At 37.3% G+C, this 14,965-nt stretch overlaps 1 protein-coding gene and 1 long non-coding RNA gene across 2 annotated transcripts in view; one reads left to right on the forward strand and one right to left on the reverse strand.

Moving 5' to 3' along the window:
- LOC107837755 (uncharacterized) overlaps positions 1 to 14,965 on the reverse strand; it is an 89,737-nt gene that overhangs the window by 60,868 nt on the left and 13,904 nt on the right. The gene's annotated exons all lie outside the window — the stretch shown is intronic.
- The window catches only part of LOC103146927 (cadherin-20), a 97,662-nt gene continuing 95,491 nt past the window's right edge, over positions 12,795 to 14,965 (forward strand). Inside the window, exon 1 of the mRNA XM_016677992.1 lies at positions 12,795 to 13,030. The gene's annotated coding sequence lies outside the window, so the exon portion shown is untranslated. The remainder of the gene's footprint in view (positions 13,031 to 14,965) is intronic.

A 14,965-nucleotide genomic window follows, 5' to 3' on the forward strand; every position in this document is an offset into this window, starting at 1 on the left:
GCTATCTATTGATATTAGTAATTTGTCTATCATGATATATATTGATAATGATTTATTGTCCAACCATATGTCTTGATAATAACATTCTTCAACCAATTTTTATACGTTTTGCACCAAGACAGTCATGGTGGAAAGTTAATTTTCTGTATATTTTAGTGAATCTTTGGCCATTTTGGATCACAATCCTGCAGAAAAATCTGATATGAAATGTTTTCCGTTACCAATCTGTGGTATAACAGCTTTAGCTCTCCTTAGAAGGCTGCCTAAGGGTTTAGGAGTCTTTATGGACATTTTTGACCTTTCTTCCAGAAGCCTATTAGTGAGGTCACACGCTGATGTAGGACAAGAAGGCCTGCTTTGCAACCTGGTTTCCACTAACCTGTTCTATTAATATTTATACCTCCTCAGTCTCGAGTTCACTGCTAGATCATCGTTTTTACATGGCAGAGTTAAGATTATAACAACTTTGATGCCTAGATAACCCTTATTGGACGTAGTTTCCATTGTGCTGTTATTGCATGTTATTGTTTACATCTGGACATTTTGCATATGCGCACAAAGCTGGAGGGCGAAAGACGGTTCTTTTAGATGCTGTCCATAGCTGCGCTGCTGCTGTAGAACACTAAATGAAACCTGGAGATGTAGGTATTATTAATTTAGTGCAGTGCGCCACATCAAAAAGAAAAATAACGCAGAAAAAACACTAAAGAACAACTCCAAACGACTCGTATTCTTCTGTTGTTCTCGCTCTGTGTGTCTGCTTTACTCTACCTGTTGCCATAGCGTAGCATTGTAAGTGAGGATAAGGTTAAGAGTTCTTGTCAAATGGTGTTTTGACTAAAAATCTGGATCTTTTTTTCAAAATCTCTTTCTTTCTTACCGTTTATTCAATGTCACATGCTGTAAAGCACTTTGAAATGCCTTGTTGCTGAAATGGGCTATACAAATAAAATTTGATTGATAAGATGGGAAAAAAATGTTGTTAGAAGTTAAATAATCTACCAAAGGGACTACTACTAAGTGAAAGAATTATTTACTTAAAAACAACCTCATTTATCTTCCTGAAAAGTTACTTGTACATTCATTTTGTCTTAAGATATTTCCAATAGAACCTAAACATATATTTGGTCAAATGTTGTGTTTTTGGGGTGATTGCAATCATTTCTAGGACAATTTAGCATTCAGCTACACTTGTTTTGGTGGTAGGCCTAATTATGGGTAAAGTCTGGATCTTACTGGTTTTAAATTGAAGGAAATTTGCTGACGTATCTCACTGAATTTGGAAGTTCTGTTCTGGTCCAGGTTAGACGTCCAGTGAACCTGGACTCTCTTTGTTAAGCCTGTAATCCTGCTAATTGTCTGTTGGGTTTATCTCGGTGCCTCTGAGCTTAAAATCCAATAATTACAGCTAATAATCGACTGTAAAGTCCCAAAAGTGGAGAAAAAGAACTTGTACTTACAGGACGACTCCACGTTTCAAACGTGTAAATTAGACGGACGTCGTAAACGTTTGTCGTTTCTGCTGCTAATCTTTGTGTGTCTGAGTCTCAGATGCTGGATTTAATTTGCATTTTCCTGTGTGAAACGTGGCATTTCACACATTTCATCTCTGCGGAGGAGAGAGACGGTCCCACAGTGAGAGGCAGAAGCTTCTTCCACCAGTCCGCACACCAGCGTGATATAAATAAATACTCACAAACACACATCCGCTCTGTCATGCTGAGAGACTTGGAGCAGACTGACAGTATACGGCTCAGAAAGGGAAAAAAAAAAAAAGCAATCCATATTTTTTATTTGATTTGTTGCTGACTGACAAGACTACTGCACACCAGGTTTGTGAGGCTGACAGCTGAACATTAGGTGAGAAACTGAAGAGCCGTGTTGTGATCAAAACCCAACTTCAGTTCGTATCGCATCAAGCGGGATCCTCCGAGTCCGCCGAGCCGTCATCGACGGACCTCAGCTGCTCCCCGTCATAATTATTCATCATGCCAGCAGCACACAGGTACACAGCAAGCTGGAAGCCGGGAGAACGGCGACTAACCGTCAAAGAAAACAAAACCGGTCGACTCCTTTCTTTGCCCCAAGTCTCCCGCTGGTCCGCAATGCTGAGAACGAGAAGAAAAGCATCAATCTTGCATTCGCTGTTGACGGCTTCCGCAGCCTTTTTCAGGCAGATTTGGTTTATCATTTGAATAATTTGTGCTGCTGCTGTTTTGCAGCCGCACCTCATCAACAATTTACAGCGGCTGTGGTTTCTCTCTCTGCGGTCTGTTTCAGTCGGTGACAAACTTTATGTGACAGTTGTGTTTGCAGTGAAATATTGATCCGGTTCAGGAGGGCAGGTGCAGAGTGGGGGGCAGAAAGAGCTTGATCACCTGCCCCTTCCCTCCTAGATGCCCTGAGTGACTTTTTTTTAGGTCTTTATGTTGGTTTGGTCATTTGTTAATAACAAATTAGCTAAATAAAATGATCATCATTTAATATAAACAAACCAAGGCGCAGCCTGGTAACGGTTCGGTTCATTCTCCACTTTCTGTTTTTACGTTCCGCGTCTCATTTATGAAGGATCCAAACTAAAAGTAGAATACACTTCAAAAAATAAAAATAATACAGATTGATAAAACCATGCGTATGGTTAATTAACTAAATATTTAACTTCTAATTAAATATTGAGTTTGGAAAATAAATATTTGGCTCCAAAGTAAATATTTATTTTCCAAACCAAATACTGAGCAAGCAAACTAAATATTTAACTTGCTTTCTCAATTACTTATTTAGAAAGCTAAATATTTAGCTTCCTAGCTAAATAAATTACCAAGCAAGCTAAATCTTATGTTTGCTAAATATTTAGATTGCTAGCTAAATATGTTGCTCATAACCAAATATGTAGCTTCCTAGCTAAATAATTAACAAACAAGCTAAATATTTATGTGATTATTTTTGCTTACTTGTTGATCATTTAGTCAGGAAGCTAAATATTTAGGTTGCTTGATAAATATTAAGCTCGTAACTTAATATTTAGCAAGAATTTTAAATAATTAAGTTGCTAGCAAAATATTAAACTAGCAACCTAAATATTTAGCTTTCTGATTAAATAACTAATAAGTAAGCTAAAAACTTGGCTTGCTAACTAAATATTTAGCTAACATGGAAACTAGCAGAAGTAGAATATCAAAATAAAAGCAGGGTTTGCTGACTTCCATATAAACTGAGTTGTAGCTCATGTAGCGTTTTGTTATTTCATCATTGGTTCTTTTCCTCTCAACATGATCAACATTGATAGGACTGCAGGACTTTTACTAGAAAAACTCATTCTTTAAGAAAAAGCCTTATTTTTATTTCTGAGCTGGTTATCTTTATCTGATATTAAAACTAGTTTAAGATCTGAAACGTGTGTGTGTGTGTGTGTGTGCGTTGGTATGTGTGTGTGTGTGTGTGTGTGTGTGTGTGTGTGTGTGTGTGTGTGAGACGAACAAGAAAATGCAGCAACAACTTAACCAAGCAAGTAAATCATCTGGGTTTAATATCTTTTAATTGCCTTCTCTTCTGTTTCCCTGTGTAACCCCTTTAGATATGTAAAGCTTTTGATACAGAGGCTCATAATATTATGTAGTAATAACTTTGAAAACTTGCACCTTGAAAACATCCTTCATGGACCTTTTAGATCAATGAAAATAAGCTCTTATCCCTTTGATGGCGTCCCTGAATATTTAGAATACATTACTGTTATTATGACCCTGAAATCTGAAGCTCTTGTCTAAATGAAAGTGAATAGAAGTAAAACAGTTTCTTAGTAAAATGATCCTTTGTGGCTCTAATCACTGCTGCTTGGTTAACTTTACATAGAAACTGTTTATTCATCTTAAGATGGTTTTACTTTTTATTAAGGAACTAATTCAGTGTTGGAAACCTTGAGTTGAGATAGTATTTTATTCACAGTTATAGTTTATTTTCCTGCTCATCTCTACAGTTTATATAAAACGCTAATAATGATAAAAAGACTTCCGATTGGCTGAAACGGCCCTCATGACGGCTCCATCTTTCATACTTCAAATGTCTCTTTATGTTTGTTCAGATTTAGTGTGAAAATTTGTGAAAAGTTTGTTGTTTGTTACAAAACCAGGAACTGGACTACAGTGCAGGGAATTCTGGGTAGATGCAACCAAAACAAACAGTACGGGGTTAGCGGGAGACATGGACTGTGATCTTTAACTTGTTCACTAAATAATTAAGCTGCTAGCTCAGTATTTAGTTTGTAGCTAAACATTTAGAAAGTAAGCTAAATAAAACCTCGCAACTAAATAACTGGGAACCAAAGCTAAACATTTAGCTTGGTAACTAAATAATTAGGTTGCTAGCTAATTATTAGGCTTGTAACTAAATAATTAACAAGGGAGCTAAATATTTAAATTGTTAGCCGAACATTAGAAACAATGAAAACATTGCGACCATCCTGGCATATTTCCCATGTAAGAAATGCTTTAAAAATTTTAACATATCTTTAAATCCCTCAGCAGATGTTTGACTCGCTCTCACTTCAATGGTTATAAGGACACAAAACACAGTTTCTAGGGTTTAATATGTAGAAATATGTAAAAATGCTGAGTAATTCAATTTCAACACTGATGAAATTTCAGACAGCTGAAGAAGGAATAAATGTGATTTATTAATCACCAGGAAAATGTATTTTCTTATCACTTTTCTATCATTGCTATTTTTATATGCTCCAAATGTGATTAAAAAAAAAAAGACATGTTTTTGCTTTGTTTTCTGTCACAAACAAACTGTTGCTTGAAACAGTGATTTTATCAACGTCTGTTTCCTGGAATAACAAGACAAATCCCTTTTGAGGGAGAATCAAACATTTACTGGAAGAGACATTTTAGATGATGTAATGTGGCTCTGGTTCTCTGCTGCATTTCTGCAAAATACGCAAGAAATTGCTTTCGAATTTGAAACTTTTTCCAATGTAATAGCCATTTTTTAATAAAATTAATTCACTTTAGCAACTTGTACTTTTTATTTCTTTATATTAGAAGCCTAATAAGCCGGAGAGGACACTCAGTCCCGTCCTTGCAGAGGGATTTTTACTGTAACAGGGACCTAAATCATTAATCCAGCAGGCAGGACCAGCAGCCACTGCAGATGCTGATCGCAAATGGCAGTCGGCTCTGCTGCAGCCTGAAAGTCAGGGACAAACATCCAGCTAAAACCGGCTGCTGTCACGACCAAACCTGACAATTAGGAAGCTGTCGACATCTTTCCCCAACAAATTGCTCGCATGCGATGTTGAGCAGCACCCAGAAACAGCCAGGATGACTTCAACCGGTTGCGTTGTCTTTATTTACCTCCGTTGATGCTTAACAGAGACTTTTAGCCACCTGTCAATTGTGAACGTCAAGCGTTTTTCTAGGAAAAACTTGGAATTTTCTGACCTTGAAAAGTTGAAAATTTGCAAGGAAAACCCCCCTGAAATTTTCTAGAAAAAAGTGAAAATTACAGAGTTCAAAAAGTATCTGCACAAAAACATTTTTAGATTAATTTAACATATTTTCTAAAAAAAAAAAAGAAAACTAGAAATGTCTGAGTTTCAAAAGTAAAATAAATTGACTTTCAAAACACATTTCAGTCCTCAATAAACTCACAATAAAAAAGAAGTAAATTTCTAGCAAAATCTCAGAAAATTTTTGAAAAAAAAAACACATGGAGATTTCTGAGCTGCAAAAGTCAAAAATTTGCAAAAAAAAAAAAAAAATAATAAAAACAACAAAAACAAAAACTGTTGAGATAAACTTCACATACTTTCTAGAAAAGCTTGGAAATTTCTGAGTGCCACAGATCAAATATCTGTGAGCTCAGAAATTTCTGGGTTTTTTGAATAAAAAAAATAATTTCCCAGCCTGTGAACTTGTTTAATGGTTCTTGTTCTAACGAGAACATTTCTGATTTTTCCTTCTCACAAATTTTCAACTTTTTTAACTCCAAAATTTTCAGATTTTTTCTACACTATTTCTGGAATTGATTTCCCACCTTTCTTGTTTTCTCCTCACAAATTACAAACTTTTGGAACTTGGAAATTTAAAGTTTTTTGGGTGGAAATGTGCTCCTCCTTTTCTTTTCTACCTACAATGGTGTTAATACGCCGTCACAGATATCAATTAATCACATAGACTCCATTCTGTTTATTAAATTCCACCATTTCTTCAACATTTCCACATCTCGTAAATCACAGTCCCCCAATGCACAAATACAAACTCCATGCAGAACAACTGCAGGTTGGGATTTGAACTCGTAACCTTGTTGCAAAGCAGCAGTGCTACCACCTGAGAACAAGAAGTCTTGAGCTTGAGTTGTACGCAATAAGAGAATCTGTTTGAGTAAAAAATTGAAACATACCAGGACATAAATGTTAAAACTGAGACATTAAAACTTGTTTTCCAGGAAAACAGGTCTGTCACTGCCTGCAGAATCCCAGTTTAGAGAGAAGTCGAGCAGCGGCCATGCATGGCTAATCGCCGGGCGAAGTGTGTGGGTTTCATATGGATAAGCAATAATGTATTCATCATAATGGGATCCTGGATGGAGGCGGAAGCTTTGCCTGTGGGCAGTTTTTAATGACCTCACTGCAAACCCCAAAGCTGGCCCAGAGCCGGGAAGTAACGGAGCCGAAGGAGGCTTCCAGAGGAGCAGCGGTGAAAACGCCCGAGGTGGCAGAACGCCGCGCCTGGAAACACGGACGCCATCGCTGCAGCCTCACAGCACTCTGACAGCGGCGGGGGAAAGCCGGGATCCAGACCACACACCACCGAATTAATGAAAAACAAAAAGTCATTTGAAAAAAAAAAAAAGATATATATATGGTGCTGCTTGAAAGTTTGTGAACTAGTTGATTAGTTTTTTTTTTTATTGTTTTTTTACCATTTTCTTACTTTCTCACTACCAGTTCATGAAATGTCAGGTTTATGTTGATCGATTCCATTTACTTGCTTTGAGGGAAATGTGTGAGTTGCAAGCAGAGCATCTGACTAACAGTCAGTTAGGTAAAAGACTCAGGTGAAACACCTGTGAGTGCTCAAGTAATCAGCTGAGACATCATTGAGAAACGTTCTGAGACACACTGGTTAAAGGGAGAGCAAACCAACCGAACCACTGATGTGTCGAGGCATAAAGACCAGATCAACAACGCCGAGAGGAAAGGAGACATGTGAGGACATCAGGAAGAAGGAGGTGAAGCTACAAGACCGTCTCCTAAAGACTACAGCTTCATCCATCCACTGTGAGACAGATCATCTACAAATGGAGGGCGCTGGGCATCATCGCAACTCTGCCCAGAAGTGGACGGCCGTCAAAACTTACACAACGAAGCACCAGAAAATAATAACAGAGGTACAGTCCAGCCCACGCATCACCTCCAGAGAGCTGCAGATCTCTCTGTCAGCGTCTGGGATAAATGTCCATGCGTCTACAATCAGGCGAAATATAGACGTGGTATTCATGGGAGAGTTGTTAGAGTTTCTACTCTCTAGAAAGAACAAAGTTGCCCGTTTGAACTTTGCCAGAGAGAAACTTGGACAAACCAGAGGCTTCCTGGAATCCGTTCTCTGGACGGATGAGTCCAGAATTTAATTATTTAGGCACAATCACAGGCGTGCCAATTTTTGTAAGTTTGCTTTCAGTGGTGATCCATTCTTAATCCAAACGTTTAGAATAATTTATTAAATTTTAATAAAATGATTACACGCTGGTGCAGTTTTGTTGTTTGTTTTCTTTCAGATCTAAGCTTTATTTCTAAAAATGCATAATATACTGGCACCAACATCGGTATCGGATAGTATTGCTCATTGTTATCAACATATCGATATCGGCCAGATAAAAAAAACTGGGCTGATACGAACAACTGTTATTTAAAACAGATTTAAGAAACCGTTTCCCAGATTTTCTGACACTCTTTGTTGTTATTTATAGATCTATTTGTGTAGATCTTCATTTCCGGCTCTGCCAGGCTGTTCTAATTGTTTCTTCATCTCGCTCTCCGGGGACGTATTGGCACGGCCTTATTATCCCAGCGGATCGATGCCGTTTATCGGTTTACGGAGTGAGACATGCAGATTGTCTCATCTCTCAGGGAGAAACCTCAGAAATCAATCACAACCTCCCGGCCCGTCGCCGTTTTCTCTCTTCAAACTGATGAGCCGGACTGCTTTTCTTCTTCTTTAACACCCAGTTAAATCCGTTAAACGTAGGATTCTTGAGAAATACACTGATGATGGCCGTCTAGTCCTGCAGTAATGCTGATGAATGCCAAAATGCAAATGGCCGCCCAGTTAGCTTAATCGTGTTAGCCCTCAAGAGGACGAGACGTTTCCACAAAGCTGAGCAGATGAATCCCACAAACATCTGATGTCGTTTGGTTTCAAAGATCCCTGGTTTCTTATTGGAAATCAGCATCGTTAGAGAAAACAGTGCAAAAAACAACACAGCAGCTGCAGACCTGCGCTTGTATTGATCCCAAACAACTGATTAGTTTTCCCCCCACACTGCCTGGGTTATTGGATCTATTTTTTCATTTTTGCTAAAAATAACATTCTTTTTAATTACAATTTGCTTCTGTCATGGCTGCAATAAGATCAAGACCAAACAGATTCAGAAACTGCAAAAATAAAAAATGTTACCAAGTATTTTTGGTCTAATTTCTAGTGCACATATCTTAGTACACTAAATAACACAAAACTAAATTACAAGTAACTTTTCAGCTTGTTTAAGTCAATATTTTCTTAATATTTGTGAAAAAGTACAATTCTCACATTTAAAACATCAGAAAAATGTCTCGTTTTAAATGAAATCAGCTGAAAAGTTACTTGTATGTTAGTTTTAATTTATTTGAAATGTACTAAGATATCTGTGTCAATATTTTCACTAAAAAGATCAGAAATAAATTGCTGTAATTTAATGCAAACTCTAGTCTGGTCTGAAATATGCATTTTATTAAGTTATGTATCAATACTTTTACATTTAATACGCTGATTCTGTACTTATTTCCTCCTTGAAAACAAATTTCTGACATATCAAAAATTATTATGTCTTTGTTGTTCAGGTTTGGCCTTATTCACTATCCATAGAATATATATATTTTCAAAATAATTTCCCATCTAAAATATGTTTGAAAAACATAAAAACAAAAGAAAATGGTCTTAATCCTCAAATATTTCACTGAAATTCACCACATTAGAGTTAAAATCACAACAGAGAACCAGGGTAACATTAAATATCTGGAAAAATACTCCTAAAATAAAATGTCTCTTTTGAGCAGTTTATCTCTTTAATTCATGCGAAAACTAAAATTGTAGGTTTGTCCTGCGTCTCTGGATGCAGCTGCCAAATTGTTCCATGGTTACTAGATTTTAGGACATTGTCAAACCAATGAACCCAGTTTCTGAATCCTGACTTACGGAATGAAAACGACAGCAGAGATCAGCATATTTTTAAGTTTTACTTCCAGTTTTCAGGAGGTATAGTTCTGATTATTTGGAGCCAGAGTTTTGTGGTAGGAAAATCACTGAGTTTCTGCCAAAACAGGCGAATGAAGTGGAAAGTTTCAGAGCGGCTGAGTCGATCTCCGGACGCGTGTATGTACCGGCTGAGGAGGAAATCAGATAGAAATCTCACAAAAAAGCTGCAACTGAATTAAACTGCTGTTAAGAGACCACAAAAGCCTCGCAAAGGAAATCTGCACAGCTTTAACCATGTTACTATTTCTACAGGATTATTGCAGATATTACAAGTCAAGGATGAGCAACTAAAAAAAAAAAAGAATATTTCTCCCTTTACAAGTCGAATTATTTCAATTTCTTTTCTCACAACCAAAAACATGTTTGATATATAAATTAGAGGGAGAAAGTTGGAGCACATAACTTCGGTAAAAGACACGAGGAGAGAGTTTTGTCTGGTGTTCAGGGCAGAAACACAGATGTTTCATAAAACAATCCTTGGTGTGTTTCTGTGAGGATTTATGTCAATTTATATCCCCGGGTTGCGTCATATTCAGGGAATCAAAAAGGAATTAAAAGTTCCTAAATACTCAGAGCAATTTCATAAAAAACTGAAAAATGTTTTCATTATGATTAATTTATAGGAGCTGTTAACTAGAGATTAATAAGTGATTTTATTATTATTTTTTAAAAACATAGTTGCATTAATTAATTAAAGGTTGAGTTTCTCTAATCTATTTTAATTGCTGCATTTTTACACATTTTTACTCTCAAACGTATTCGAGCTGTTCCTGATGTCGCCTCAAACCTCCTGGCATCTAGTTGGGATTTTACCAACAACACAAAGTATTAAATAATGTAAACATTTGATGAAAAATGGAAACAATTCAATTCTTTGTAGAGTTACCTCCAGTTACATATGCTTTGTATATCTAAGGACTTTAATATTTGCCAATTTTCAGGCGTTCCCAGGTGGATTTAGGTCTGGACTTTGACTAGACCATTATGAGACATAGTTCTAGCCTCACATATCATATATTGTCATACATTTGATAACCATGAATATTTTTTATTTCCACTCTAAGTTGGTATAGAAAAGGTTATGTAACGTTTATAAACCAAAGAGCCGTTTTTGTTAAACGTTTGTGAAAAAAAAAGAAAAATGCTTAATAAATATCGACTATAGTAAATATGTGGTCATTTTTAAAGTGTCACTCTCTTATTTTTGTCTATAGGTTTTAAAATAAAAAAAATATTGAACATATACTAATTTTTGTTGGATGTTGATGTTTGTGGAAAATGGTGTAGATAAAGAAAAGTACATGTCATGTAGATTCGGTTCGATTGGGGACCAAAATTTAGACATTTGTTACATTTTCAGTGGCTGTGGTTCACTTTCTCATTGCACCGAGTCAAATTAGTTAAACCCTTTGGAAAAACCCGTTCCCCTCCTCACCTGAGGGGGCGCTGCACCAAGAATCACTAAAGGAAACAACACAAGAACCTCTGACAAAGACACTGAGTGCAACTTTCCTCTTTACAAAACGTAAAAAAAATCTGGAGTGGCGTCAGATTTGATCGGTAGTACGATTTCTCTTTAGCCAGCACTAAACTAGCATGTTTGCTTTGGTTGTAGTTACCCAGAATGCCCTGCGCTGTCGTTCACTTCCTGGTTTTGGAGCGGTCTGATTCGAACAGCACCAGAGTTCACTTCATTGTAATGATAAGAAAAATACTGATATTTGTTATACGTGTCTTTTTGTTAAGAAAATTTTATGCAAGATTTATTCATGCAAAAAAATAGCTAAGATCTGCATTTGTTATGTCAATATTTTAAAAACTTGTTGGTTTTGCTGTTTTTTAGCCAAATTATTAAGAGCCACTACAGATCTTAAGAGTCACTTGTTACTTAAAATTCCAATAAAATTCAGAATAAAATATCGAAACATTTTCTACTACATTACCTCCTGTTCAACCTGCGTCTATCCTATCCTACCACTTCTAAAAAACACAATAAAACGGCTAAAGAAAGAGACTTTGTGACGTGAGGAGCTCAGTGTGCATCAAACTCGTCTGAAACACTCCTGAGTGTTTTAATTAAGACCATTTAATTATTAACTAAGCTGGGGAGTGGGGCAGTAAATATTTACTCATTAATCTTACACATTGCTTTTAGCCATGACTATTTTATAAACCAATTTCCCTATAGTGTGTGCTCACGTGTGAAGAATGCACAAGAGTAAAGGGAAAGTCCTTCAACCTGCACTGCAAAAACACAAAATCTTACCTAGTATTTTGTTCTAGTTTCAAATTAAAATATCTTAGTACACTTGAAATAAGAGAAAACTAACTTATAAGTTTGAACAAAAATCTTTTCAAAAAGAAATTGGAGCTTGTTTACAGCAATAATTCCTTAATATTAATGGAAAAGTGCTACTTCCACTGACAGATTATTTCAGTTATCAGAACTGGTACTTTTCTCATCAATAATAAGGAGTTATTGACTTAAAATGAACTCCTATATCTTGCTGAAATGTCACTTTTAATTTAATCTTGTCTTATTTAAAGTGTACTAAGATATTTGCATGAGAAACTAAGAAAATACTTGGTAACATTTAATTTTGTTGAAAAGTTACTTGCATGTTAATACACTTGAGATAAGACAAAACTAATGTATTTGCACAAGTAACGAGTCCAAAAATACGCAATAAGATTATGTGTTTTTGCAGTGCAAGAAGTTTCTCACGAGGAAAGCCCGTGTTTTTTATATATACATATTTTAGCTGTACACTGCAAAAACAGAAAATCTTACCTAGTATTTTTGGTAGAAATATCTTAAGATAAAACAAACTTTTCAGCCAGGAGCTTGTTTTAAGTCAATAACTCTTTAATATTTCTAAAACACATATTGCTACTGGCAGATCATTTCATTTCTAACTAGATATTTTTCTCATGTTATCAGTAAAATAATCTGCAGGTGGAATTAGTATTTTTCGTTGATATTAAGTAATTATTGACTTAAAGGGTCTTGCTGAAAAGTTGCTTGTAAGTGAGTTTTGTCCCATTAAAGTGTGCTAAGATATATGCATTTGAAATTAGTAAGATTTGATAAGATTGAATGTTTTTGCTATGCAGAGCACAAAGTTAATAGACTATCACTTAAAGGGAAGAATGGGGGTTTTACATATGCAGTGAAGAATTGTTGGATTTGTAGAGTTAATTCGTCTACAATCGCTGTGGCTGAGCATTGATGAGCGGCGCAGGGATGGGAGGGAGGGAGCAGCGGAGAGGGAGAGCCGCTGAGCGAGCTCGTCCATTTGGCTGCGAGCGCAGGGAAGAGGCGGAGGGAGGAGGGTCTGCCTTTTCACCTGAAGATTACTTTGTCTCACTTCGCTCACTCATAGCGCTGCGGAGAGGCAAGCCGATCGGACTTCTCTTATAGAAACCGCCGCCATCGGAGTCCCGACTGGGGAGAAAAAAAGTCCAACGAGAGGAGAAGAAACAAGAAGAAGAAGAAGTTCTGGGTTTCCTCTTCAGAGGTAGGATTTCATTTACTTATTTACAACCTGCGAGGAGGTAAGTGAGCTCTGCGTCTGCCATGACGATGGCATTGGGAGGTGAAGAAGTTGGAGGGGAAATGTTGAAGAGTTTAGTTGGTGCTGGAGATATTGGCGGTGAGAGAAGAGTTGGTGTGAGTGATGGAGGAGTTGGGGGTGGAGGGGTGGCTGGCAGCCGACCCTGTAACCAAGGCAGCTGAGACGAGACAGAGCCAACAGGGGACACTGGGATTTCTATTTTTCACCCTCGCCGCGATGCGTTCGGGCGCTGCCAAGTCCCCTGCCTCATCCCCCGACGGATAAAGATTTCATTGTGTGCCGCTGTGACCGAATTCATTAAGCATCTACCCTTAACTCCCCCCTCTAACTGCCCCCGACCTCTCTATTTGCCCCGTAATCAGCTCACCCCGCGCTGCAGCAACAGTTGAGTTTCTCCGCGCTCTGTGGGAAAAAAACCAACTGGGAGCTCCTGGAGGGACCCCGTCTGCCCTAGCCCCCCCAAAAAGTTTATCAGTGCCGCTCTCAGGACGCCACATGGGGTCGCTGTAAATGCAAATGAGCGCTTACAGGAAATTTATGTCATAGCAACTTGGCCAGTTTGCTGCCGCTTCTGGGAATTGGATTCCAGTGACATCCTGCTGGCTAAGGACAAATAAAGCAGTAAATGTGGGGTAAATATGCAGAACCTAAGGAGTATTTTCCAAAAGGCTGTGCAGCTGTGGTTAAAAATCTATCATCTTGCATTGTTTATTGTTAATTTTGACTTGCCTTAAGAGTTTCCTATCCAATTGTTTTAAGTTTTTCTTCCAATTAATCTTAAACCACTGGCGATTCATGTACATTTCTTCTTGGTTTTCATTTATAAGCTCCCATTTTCTGCAGAAATTGTAGCAATAAAGAGAACGGCAGAATCAGTACGATTGAGTGCAGTTGTGTCTCCAGCTTATCTGAATTTCTATAAATGAGCAAATATGTTCACTGTGTATCAGCAGAATCAAGGTGAATGCCAGTTTTTTGCTTGCAGGTCGTTTTTAGGTGCCCTCTTGTGGCCCAAGTAAAAAACAAAACATCCTGGATTGTACAAGATTCTGTCGTCGCTTTTCTGAATCAGAACTGACATGATTTATTTTGTTCATTAAAGCAGGTTTGATTTAGGCAGAAAAATTGGTTGAAAAGGGTTTGAAACAGTTTCTTTTTGAAAACACATTAAAACAATTGAATTCTTGGGTCTTTAATGGGATAAACGAGCCAAACCAGGAAGGAGAGAACAAGGCAGCCAAAACTGATGGATTTAAGCAGGAAGTCGACAGCCAGACCACTGAGGCATCTCCTGCTTAAAATCTGTTGTTTTACCAAGATCTTTATTTTATCAGTGATTTGTATCTGTTAAGTGAATCTCTTGATAAATAATCAAGCTAATTCGCTTGTTTATCCAAGCTAATTAGCAGCAGCACCAGCTTGTTTTCTTTCCATTGTGTCTGAGCCAAATGAAGGAGAGCGTGTTTGATTATAGCTGCTTTCTGACTGTACATCATTATTTGAATGGGCTTTTTTTAGCCAACCAACATGTAGTTGTGGTGTCACTAACTGCATGGCTACATTAGTGTAGTGCAGATAAACAGTCAAGACTGATTATGTCAACAAAAGTAAGACCTGCAAATTACTGCATTAATAAATACCAAGGACTCTGACAATCCAGCCTGGTAAAAGCAGCCTCTTGTTTTACGCTTTGCTTCGTACAGAGTGTCCGGTTATTGAGAAGTGATTGGTTCTCAGATGCATGGACTTTGTTTAGGTTAGCAATTTTACCCAGTCACTGATCATGATGCATTTTGAGAATCAAAATCCTTATAAATGTATGTGTCTGGTATGCAACTTAGCAAAATAAGCATGATTTGGTTACAAGTCTGACAGCTG

The sequence above is a fragment of the Poecilia formosa genome, unplaced genomic scaffold (assembly GCF_000485575.1).
Source record: "Poecilia formosa unplaced genomic scaffold, Poecilia_formosa-5.1.2 Scaffold171, whole genome shotgun sequence".
Taxonomy (NCBI): domain Eukaryota; kingdom Metazoa; phylum Chordata; class Actinopteri; order Cyprinodontiformes; family Poeciliidae; genus Poecilia; species Poecilia formosa.